Below are 11,303 nucleotides of genomic sequence, written 5' to 3'. Positions count from 1 at the left end.
AGTATTCCTCAGTTGAAAATGTGCGGCAAATAATAAAAAATCCACCAATATGATAATTACATACCTATATGGATTACCGAGCGAATAATGGTTCATAATTCATTGGCAGTAATTGTTTCGGTTCAAATATGGTATTGCAACCATAAAAAAATATATAAATAACCCACCACTCTATCAGCCATAATGTGTACATTATCCAGTGATATATAGCATACACATTAAATTATATATCGACTCATGTCCGTATCTTTAACTAAAAGTTTTTACTGACACTTTTCCAAGACACTAATATCCTATGTATACTTACCTGGTTTGACATACCCACAAAAACAAAAATCTGGGTATATGTGCAGACATCGCAATCATTCTTGATAACTGTTGTCCGGCGAGACCATAAAAACCTAAGTCTATTGACATGCGCGGACATCGCGATGACTCCTGAAAATAGACATGCGCAGTGAGTCTTAAACCCGACATAGAGTGAGAGACTCAGCGCGTGCACAACAAAACCAGAGGTGCAGGAGATGAAGTGTCGGAGCTTGCGCAATTACACCCCGCGATCCACAAAAAGATGAAGACGGACCGCATGCGCTGGAGCTACCGGTAGGTAAGCATTGGTGGATGGGTCCGTTACTAGGACCAACATTGGTCAGAAAATGACAGAATGCTAGGAGTAACAAGCGCTATTATTAGCTCACCATTAAGCCACTCAATTAACGGACCTACCCGGTCAACCCGGACATGTGTCGCTAAACCTGTATGGCTAATTGATAGAATGAGGTGGTCCCATAGAGGTAATAAAACCTCAAACAATCAACGCCGCCATCATCTATAGCCCAATACCCCTGATGAAGCCAGAATGTTGGGGGGCTGATAGGATTGAGAATTTTAATTACAATGTATGTGTGGCAGAATTGAGCTAGTGGCTAGCCTTAGGGTAATCTCTGAACTGCAGACAGAGAGGACCTATATTCTACTATATAGACAGAATCTAGTACCCTAGTGTAGCCTCCTAAAATACTATTAGAACAGGTGATTTATATTGTATCACCAGAGTACCATCTCGTATAGTGAGTTATAGGGACCAATACTGACACCTAGGGGGTCATTTACTAATTTTCCCGACATGTTACCCGAATATTTCCGATTTGCGTCGATTGTACCTGAATTGGCCCGGGATTTTGGCGCACGCGATCGGATTGGACGGAAATCGGGGGGCATGGCCGAACGAAAACCCGACGGATTTGGAAAAATCACTGCATTTAAAAAAAGAAATGTGTCACTTGCGACGTGCTTACCTTCACTCAGCCCGAGCCAGTGAACTCCAGCGCGTTCAGATGCTTTTCAGCACAGCAGCGCCACCTGGTGGACGGCGGAGGAACTACCTTGATGAATCCCAGCCGGACCCGAATCCAGCGCAGAGAACGCGCCGCTGGATCGCGAACGGACCGGGTAAGTAAATCTGCCCCCTAGTGTCAAAAATAAAATCAGGCTGTGTATGCACGGGAAAAATATAGAGGAGTTTAAAGCTACACAGGGTATAAGTACTCAAAAGAGGAATATCTCTTGATCTAAACTAAAGACTCTCCACACACTGTTGGGTTTTTAACTTATACTTTATTTGCTCTAGTTTGGTTAATTTTAAAGGCTATAATAAAAGTTACATTTTAGTACATTTGGAAATGGGTAAATTACCTTTGCCTTAGGCAATTTTCTGTTCTACGAAGTTACCCTGCCAAGTGATATCTTGTCCCTGAGATTTGTAGAATTCCACTGAGAAACACATCAGCTAAATGTATAACATGTGAGCTATTCCATATGTATATGTCCAGAGTGGGTCTTCCCAAAGAAACCCTGACTGACCAGGGTACACCTTTTATGTCGAAGGTGATGAAAGAATTATGTAAGATACTTAAGATTAAATAGCTGCGAACTTCGGTATACGATCCACAGAGGTAGAACATTTTAATAAAACCTTACAATTAATGTTAAAAAAAAGTAGTGGAGAAAGATGGTAAAGATTGGGACTGTTTGCTACCCTATTTGTTGTTCTCTATTAGGGAGGTCCCTCAAGCCTCTACAGGATTCTCCCCATTTGAATTGCTGTATGGTAGGCACCCCCGAGGTCTGCTTGACATAGCTAAGGAAATGTGGGAATCTGAAAACACCCCGTATATGAGTGTTATTGATCATGTGGCACAAATGCAGGAAAGGATTTCCAAGGTGATGCCAATAGTGAGAGAACACATACAGAGGGCCCAAGAAGCACAATGCAGGATATACAATCGGTCTGCTAGAATAAGAGAATTTGTCCCAGGTGACCGTGTCCTTATACTGGTACCCACTGTTGGGAGCAAGTTTTTGGCTAAGTGGCAGGGTCCTTTTGAGATTTAGAGTATAGTAAGGTGACAGTTGCCAATACTTGTTCCCAACAACACAAATATAATTTATATACAACACGAATTTTTAGAACACAACAAGGATATGTTCTCAAGCTTGCCGGGGTGTACGAATGTTGTTGAACATGAAATAATTACTGGGCCACAAGTTAAAGTAAGAGTAAAACCATACAGAATTCCCAAAGTCCGTAGACAGGCCGTCTCTGAGGAGGTCCACAGAATGTTGAGTTTGGGTGTAATTGAAAGATCTAAAAGTGAATGGTCCAGCCCCATTGTTTTAGTTCCGAAACCAAATGGTAGCTGACGCTTTTGTAATGATTTCCGTAAACTCAATGAGTTTTTCAAAATGGATGCCTACCCTATGCCCAGGGTAGATGAGCTGATAGAAAAACTAGGCCCAGCTAGATACATCACAACTCTAGATCTTACAAAAGGGTACTGTAAAATACATCTGGCAAAGGAGACATGAGAAAAAACTGCCTTTTCTACTCCTGAGGGATGCTTCCAATATGTCAGGATGCCCTTTGGCTTAAAAGGTGCTCCTTCCACATTCCAAAGGGCGATGGATGAAATATTAATTCCACACAAGGAATATGCAGCAGCCTACCTTGATGACATAGTCATTTTTAGTCTAGACTGGAAAAGCCATTTAGGTAAGGTCCAGGCCATTCTTGACTCTCTTAGACTAGCTGGTTTTACGGCCAACCCATATAAGTGCGCCATAGGCATCGAACTGGCAAAGTACTTGGGGTAGGTGGTAGGAAGAGGTCTGATTAAGACTCAAGTGAGGGCTTTCTTGGGTATTGTTGGTTATTACCGACGCTTTGTGCCCAACTTTGCCAGTATTGCAGCACCTTTGTCTGACCTGACAAAAGGAAGGAAATCAGTTATGGTTCAGTGGTCCCCTGAGGCTGAACAAGCATTTAAAGAGTTAAAATCTATGTTGTGTAGCCAGCCAATTCTGATGGCCCCGGATTTCTCTAAAGAGTTCATCATTCAGACAGATGCCTCAGAGGTGGGATTAGGGGCTGTTATGTCTCAGGAGGTTAATGGAGAAGAGCACCCTGTTATGTATTTGAGTAGAAAACTGAACTCATGTGAAAAAAATTATTCCATTGTAGAACGAGAATGCTTGGCAATAAAATGGGCATTGGACTCTCTGAGGTACTACCTGCTTGGCAGGAAGTTCAAGCTCATCTCAGATCAGGCTCCTTTAAAGATGATGGGCCAAAATAAGGGAAATAATGCAAGGGTGACAAAGGTGCCAAGCCCCACTGCTTTAGGCAGGGGGGGTATGTAAACCATCACTTGGTAGATTGATAGATGGGCAGTATGTCCCTTTAAGGTTCCTGGTCTCCATGATATAGGGCCCATGGTTTTGAAACTGGACTTTAGATCCAGGGTTTAGATGTTGCAGGGTTCCTGCCTTGATTGCTCCTCTCCATACTCCATGACCTGTTATATACCTGACCCTTAAGCTACAGGTGTGGGTGTTCAGATTGTTGAGGAGCAAATGGAGAGAGGCAAGAGTTGCTGTGTGCTGTTGTTCTGAAGAGAAGACCAACTGCAGGTCCTGAACTGCACAGCGAGAGCAAAAGCCTCAAAAGCTGAGCGAGAGACATTTGTACTGCTACCCTGAAACTAAGGACATTATATTTTTGTTTTATGCTGAAGAAAGCTTCTTGAGTTCTTGTTGGACTGTGTTAAATAAATCTTTGGACTTTTATTTGGACAAACCTGCCTGGATGTGAATTTGTGCCAGACAACAAGTCTGTCTGAAGGGTCCCATTTCCCACAGTAGCTGGATAAAATCCATCTGCAGTCTCTGGAAGGGATAAAGTGGCTTGGGTCTCTGCTGCTGAGGAACCCATGCAGGTGGATAAAGTTCGTCTGACACCACAAGAGCGCTCTCGACGAAGACAAGAGAAACTTTGCCTCTACTGTGCCAGCCCAGAACACTTTATTGAGTCTTGTACAGTCCATCCTCAAGTGTCCAGGAAACGCACGCACCTAGGGCTCTTGGGAGGAGAGTCCCTAGGTGAGAGCAAAGCTTCACCACGATTGAATTTGCCTGTTTTACACAGCTCCTGAACAGGTACTCAGTTTCAGGTCACAGCCTTCTTGGATTCTGGTTCTGCCTTGGTCTCCCAGTATCAACTTCCTGTGGTCCACCGAGAGAAGCTGCTGGCTATCTCCTCCGTGGACAGGTCCATAGCTATCCAGTACATTACTGCACCGAGCTTCTGTCTCTGCAAGTTGGGCTATGCACAAGGAACGACTTTCGTTTTTTGTGCAACATTGATCTGGGCTATGTCTGCCATTCTGTTGGGTCTCCCGTGGTTACAGCAATATGCTCCAATGCTCGACTGGCAGACTGGGGAGTTTCTGTGCTGGTGTCAGGCATGGTCTGCTTTTCCCCATCTAGTTTGCCTTGCCCTTAAGTTTGCCCTCAGTTAAGATGGTGGATGTTGTCTCAACCGGGTGCCATCTTACTTCCTGTTTGGTATATATTTCCTGTCCTGCTCAGTAGACATTGCTTGAGTATTGTGTATAGCTCCTGCTTGGACAGTCCTCTTGCTTGGAACTCCTTCTCCGGATTGTTCCTCCCTTCTGCTTGCTGAACTACTCCTTCCAGATTGTTCTCCTGGATTTTGCAAGTTCTGATTACCTGCTTGTTGTAGTACTACTGTTCCCAGCCTGCTCGCTGCACCTCCTGTGTCCACCCTTGGTGCTTCCAGTGTCCTGTCTAGTCCCTGCTATTGGATTCCAGCAATATATCACCAGTATCGTGACAACTGGGGTCCAGAGTACCAGTCTCGCTGTCTCTCTTTTTTTTGCCCGGTGTCCACCATGCCTGCTTCAGTATTCTCCAAGCCTCTGGTGGGTCTTTCCTCTGCTTATATGGACTTTGCTGACGTTTTCTCAGAGAAGCAAGTGGAGACTCTGCCACACACCGTCCTTATGACTGCCCTTTAGAGTTGCTGCCGGGCACGAGGTGGTTTTACCCATTGACCGTACCTGATACTATGGCTATGTCAGCCTATATCAAAGAGAATCTGCAGAAAGGGTTCATCCGTAAGTCTTCATCTCCTGCTGGTGCTGGATTCTTTTTTGTGGCCAAGAAAGATGGTTCTTTCCGCCCCCGCATAGACTATCGTGGGCTTAATAAAGTTAGCGTGAAGAACCGCTATTCACAAAAGTGGTTGTGGCCGCTCCTGTGGATCTGCAGCAGCTTCCTCCTGGCAAGACTTTTGTCCGACCTTCTCTTCGGCCAGATCTGGTCAATGACGTTCGAGATTTTGTGAGTTTCTGCGCTTCCTGTGCCCGTAACAAGTCAACACATCTCAAGCTAGCAAGTCTGCTTCTGCCGTTGTCAATACCCAGTTGCCTGTGGACTCACATAGCCATGGATTTTATTATGAATCTGGCATCTTCCTTTGGGAATTCCGTCACCTGAATGGTAACTGACAGGTTCTTAAAGATGTCTCATTTAATTCTGCTGCCAGTTCTACCATCAGCTCCTCATCTGGCCAGTCTGTTCTTCCTCCATATCTTCTGTCTACATGGACTCCCTCTGCCCATTGTCTCAGATCATGAGGTCCAGTTTGTTTCCATTGATTGATGGCGTTCCCTCTCCAATCAACTGCAGGTCAAGCTGGACTTCTCCACTTCATACCATCCTCAGACTAACGGGCAAGTGGAGAGAGTCAACCAGACTCTGGGTTGCTATCTATGGCACTTTTTCTCTGCTTGACAGGACGATCGGTCCTCCCTCTTACCTTGGGCGGAATTTTCTTATATTTCTCTAGACTCTGAATCCGCCGGTGCAACTCCTTCTTCATTGTCTACAGACGACTTGCACACCCACCTCTTCCTCTTGCTGTTCCTGCTATAGAGGAACTGTTACGGGATCTTAAGACCATCTGGGAGCAAACTCACCATTCTCTACTTCGAGCATCTGTATGCACCAAAACACAGGCCGACAGGAAATGTAGGCCTCCTCCAGACTTCTCTCGTGGAGATAAAGTTTGGCTTTCCTCCAGGTATGTCCGTCTGAAGATCCCTGGCTGAAGATCCCTGTACAAACTTCGTCTCCCTCCCACCATGTGCATCCCAAGCTACTTCCATGTCTCCCTCCTGAAACCGGTCATCTTGAATCGTTTCTCCCGGCAAATAGCTCCTTCTGCTCCTCTGGCTGATTCGACCAATGTCTATGAAGTCAAAGAGGTCCTGGACTTGAAATAGATTAGAGGGAGTCGGTACTTTCTTGTTGACTGGAAGGGGTTCGGGCTGGAGGAGAGATTGTGGGAGCCAGAGGAGAACATCCCTGACTGCGCCCTTCTGCAGAGATTTCTTCAGACCAAGAAGAGGGGGAGGCCGACGGTGGGGGTATTGACACAGGTGCCTCTGTCTGCCCCCTCTTACCTCCAGTCTCACTCACCTAGCTGCGCTGCAGCGACGGTCTCCTCGCCTCAGGGCGAGTGTCCTCCACCTCCTAGGGCGCGCATACACCGGCCAAATTTAAAGGGCCAGTGCACCGCTAATTGGCACTGCCAATCTGACTACCTACAGATATGCAGCCTCCCTCTTCCTGCAACCCCTGCCAGATCTTTGTGCTTCCAAAGCTGTATTCCAAGCCCTCTGCGATTATCCTGATTTCCCGTAACCTCATTCCTGACTCCAATCCTGTGCTGCCTGTCCTGACCTATTGCTACACCAATGACTCCGATCCTGTCCTGCCTGTCTTGAACTCCTGCCTGTTCCTGAGCATGAGTTTGATTCTGCACTGCGCCTTGGCCGCCACCACGGACAAAGTCACGCCTGTGGAATGACCTATGGTACCATGCTGCAACAAGTCCAACCTGCTTTGCGGCGGGCTCTGGGGAAAACCGGGTACCACTTAGACTTCGGTCCCAGGTGTCGGGTTACACCATCGTCCTTGATGGTACAGAGGATCCATTGCCTCCGATCCTGACAGGGGACTAATTTAATTAAACACCTGTAGGGGCAAATACACATATTACACCTTGCTTAATTCTCCAAGGAGTGTACTTTCCAAAATGGTGACACTTGTTGGGGTTCCTCTCTGTTTTGGTACCACTAAGGCTCTCCAAATGCATTTTGACATGTCTAAAGAATTTCTGTCAAATTTGGCTTCTAAAAGGTAAACATCCCATTTTCACTTGTGCGCCCTATTTTGTACCCATTTGGTACATGGGGTGCAACATTTTATATGCACATGTGGTGCAATTCTATGTTTATGAAAAATAGTTTTACATTTTTTTTAAACAATCTCACCTGGATATGTTAAAGAATTCCAATGTTATGACCATATATAGTGACACAAAAAGTACAAAATGGCCAAGTCGTTAAGGGGTCAAAAGCTCCTCCAGCTGACTAACCATCTTTTCCCCCAGCAAAGCTGCACTCTCCCCATTTATGTGCAGCCCATCCCTTGCCTGTAGCCGAGTTCTCCATGAACCCAAACCCTTCCTTCTTGCACTATTTTCTAAGTCAGTTATTTAACTCCCTAAGCTCTTGCTGTCTCACTAGTGATGCATGTATTATTGAAAACACTACAATGGAGGTCCTGGATTTGAGCTTTCTACTTAGTTCCCTAAAGTAGTTTTTGAGGACCTTCCATCTCCCACTGACTTTGTCATTGGTACCGATGTGGAGCATGACAGCTGGATCTTCTCCAACCCAGCAATCTGTCTATCCGTTCCGAAACATGCCGAACCTGAGCATCCAGTAGACAACATACTGTTTGGCATTCATGGTCCCGGTGACAGATAACCCTATCTGTCTGCTTAATTCTAGAATCCCCAACCAACAACATATATCTAATTCTTTCTGAATTCCTATTTCCAGTCTACCTACAACAGTCATTGCCTTGGTTGCTAGGAGCAACAGCGTGCTGTAGTGATGCTGCTCCTGGGCTTGCATCCCTAATATCCGCCAAACATGCATATTTATTAGGGTTGGTCAGCTCCAGACTAGCCTCCCTGGCACTTTTTCCACTGCTTCTTTTTCTAACTATTGTTCTGATACCAGCCAGTACCATCTATGTCTGATCTAGACCCTGCTCCAGGAGCAAAATGCCCCTCAATGTTGCCAGTTGACTATTTAGATCCAGGACCTGGGCTTCCAGATCCTGGACACTCACTTGGTGTCTTTGTCCATGGAGTATCTACTTAAATGGGGATGAACAGAGATAAACAAAAAACCCTTAGTATCAAAACTATCAGCAATCATGCACTTTACAGCAGTCTTGTGGTGTCAGGCTCCAGGGGTAGTGGACCCACTGGACCACCGCGGACGATGACGTAAGCCGACACCTGGGACCAGAATCTAAGTGGCACATGGTTATTACCAGAGCACGCTGCAAAGCAGGTTGGTCTTGTTGCGGTGTGGTACCACCAGGTCATTCCACAGGTGCGGCCAAGGCGAGGTACAAAAACTGCAGGAGTTCAGGGCAGGCGGCATAGGATCAATGTCAGAGGCAGAGAAGAAGGGCACAGGGCAACAAAATAAGCTTTCTCAGAGGCATATAGCACAAAGATCCAGCATGGTGTACAGGGAGAGGCTGGTTTATAAGGGATTCAGGGAAATGGCCAGCACTAATTAATGGCCCGCTAGCCCTTTGAATCTCATGAAGCCAGCTCATGCGTCCCCTAGGGGGCTTGGCCGACAGACCAGAGTCAGGAGCAGGGAAAAGTAAGTGAGAGCTGCGGGGTGCTCGGGCACATAGAGGGGCATGGGTGAACCCACGACCCGAGACATGGGCACCCGTGACCCCCATGACATGCAGTACTTGCTCTGCTCTGCATTCTTGCTTGCAGTCTCTGTGGATTGGATTTGGAATGTCTTCTTCCATGAGAAAGTATAGATATTTGTTTTTTAACATTTTTTGTAGACATGGCCCCAGACAACATAAGAATTAGGAGCAGCATCTAGCAACACAAGAGGTCCTTCTTCTTTGTCTATAACTGCATAATTGGTTCTCCTGGCCACAACGTATCACTGCTTTATTTTCTCCAGATGTCTTTACTTACTTGCATCTCCAAAATTACCACAGTAAATTACAGAATAATGTCTCCTGAATAACAACAATTTGCACTCCTTACAACTGTCAGGTAGTGCGAGCGAGCGACGACAAACAGCTCTTTTAGAGATGAGGTGCACTGATAGCATGTCATCTGCTCTCCAGGATTCAGAAGGATCAGTAGTCTTTAGCTCTGGCTTCATTTGGCACTAACGTAATAGATCACAAAAGAGGGGAAATCCACTGGGCCTTCTTTCCTTAGTTCTGTGATCAAGCCCCATGCATGGTATTTAATCAAACTCTTAAAGGAAACCTACCATCAAAATCATCGACTGTGGACTGGGGGGGACTGACGGTTGACTGGGGGGCTGTCTTTAAACTGGGGGGGACGCTTACTCATAGCTCCAGTCATGACTATTAAATCAACTTTGTTTGATGGTATATTTCCTTGAAGTACAAGCACAATGTGGGGAATTTATAAATGTTTCGCCGGTTTGACAACACTAGTCTTATGCTGCACCAGATTTATTATTGTGTTGATAATTCTAGCGCAGTTTAAGACTGTTGTGTCCCATTTTAGACCCCATTTTAGCCTTCTTGCCAAATGGGCTTCATAATTTCCCCCAATAAATAGTTTTCGACATCCAGCCTTCCAAATATCATTACTTTTACTGTGGACTGGGGGGCTGACTATGGACTGGGGGGCTGTTATGGACTGGGGGGCTGACTATGGGCTGGGGGCTGACTGCGGACTGGGGGCTCTATGAAATGGGGGGGCTGTCTATCGACTGAGGGGGGCTGTCTATGGACAGGGGGGGCTGACTGTGGACTGGGAGGACTGACTATGGACTAGGGGGCGACTATGGACTGAGGGATAACTGTTGACTGAGGGGTAACTGTGGACTGGGGGGCTGTCTATGAATGGGGCTGACTGTGGACATACAGGGCAACTATGGACTTGAGGTGGAGACTGTGGACTGGGTGGGACTCACTGTGGACTGGGGGAAACTGACTGTGGACTGGGGGCTATATTTGGACCGGGGGGCTGACTGTGGACTGTGGGGGCTGTATTTGGACCGGGGGGATGACTGTGGACTGGGGGGCTGAATATGGACTGGGGGGCTATTTATGGACTGGGGAGGCTATCTATGAACTTGGGCGGCTGACTATGGACTGTGGGGGGCATATGCTGGGGGGCTATTTTTTTACTGAGGGGACATGTGCTGGGGCTATCTATATACTGAGTGGGCACGTGGTTGGGCTATCTATATACTGAGTGGGCACATGCTGGGGCTATCTATATACTGAGTGGGCACATGCTGTGGCTGTCTAAGTACTAAGTGGGCACATGCTGGGCTATCTATTTACTGAGTGGGCATGTGCTATCTGTATACTAAGTGGGCATTTGCAGGGGCTATTTATATACTGAGTGGGCATGTGCAGGGACTATTTATATACTGGCACATGCAGAGGTTCCAGTCTACCGATCAGGCGGCATGGGCACAATCGCTGGGTTCACATTGCTCTATAGCCTACGCTAGAACTGGAAAAGATCTGGAAATTTCAACTACACAGTCATGTGTATTTTAGGAGAAGGGGGTGATTTGCAGTTTTCCTTTCTTATGTATATTTTCTTAAATGTTCTAAATGAAAAAAATGTTTTACTATTATTTCCAGCCCTTGGGGATGTTTGTACTGTAAATGGCTGCATACAGATGTTATCCCTGTGCCGACAGGTATATGAAAAGGGACACTTAGACAATAAAGAGTCCTATCCATGGAAATCATGAATAGCAAACTGAAAAAAATGGATGTATGAATGAGCCCTAAATCTGCAGACACCTGTCCTGTATTAGGTT

The sequence above is a fragment of the Engystomops pustulosus genome, chromosome 2 (assembly GCF_040894005.1).
Source record: "Engystomops pustulosus chromosome 2, aEngPut4.maternal, whole genome shotgun sequence".
NCBI lineage: Eukaryota > Metazoa > Chordata > Amphibia > Anura > Leptodactylidae > Engystomops > Engystomops pustulosus.
This window is presented reverse-complemented; position numbering follows the sequence as displayed.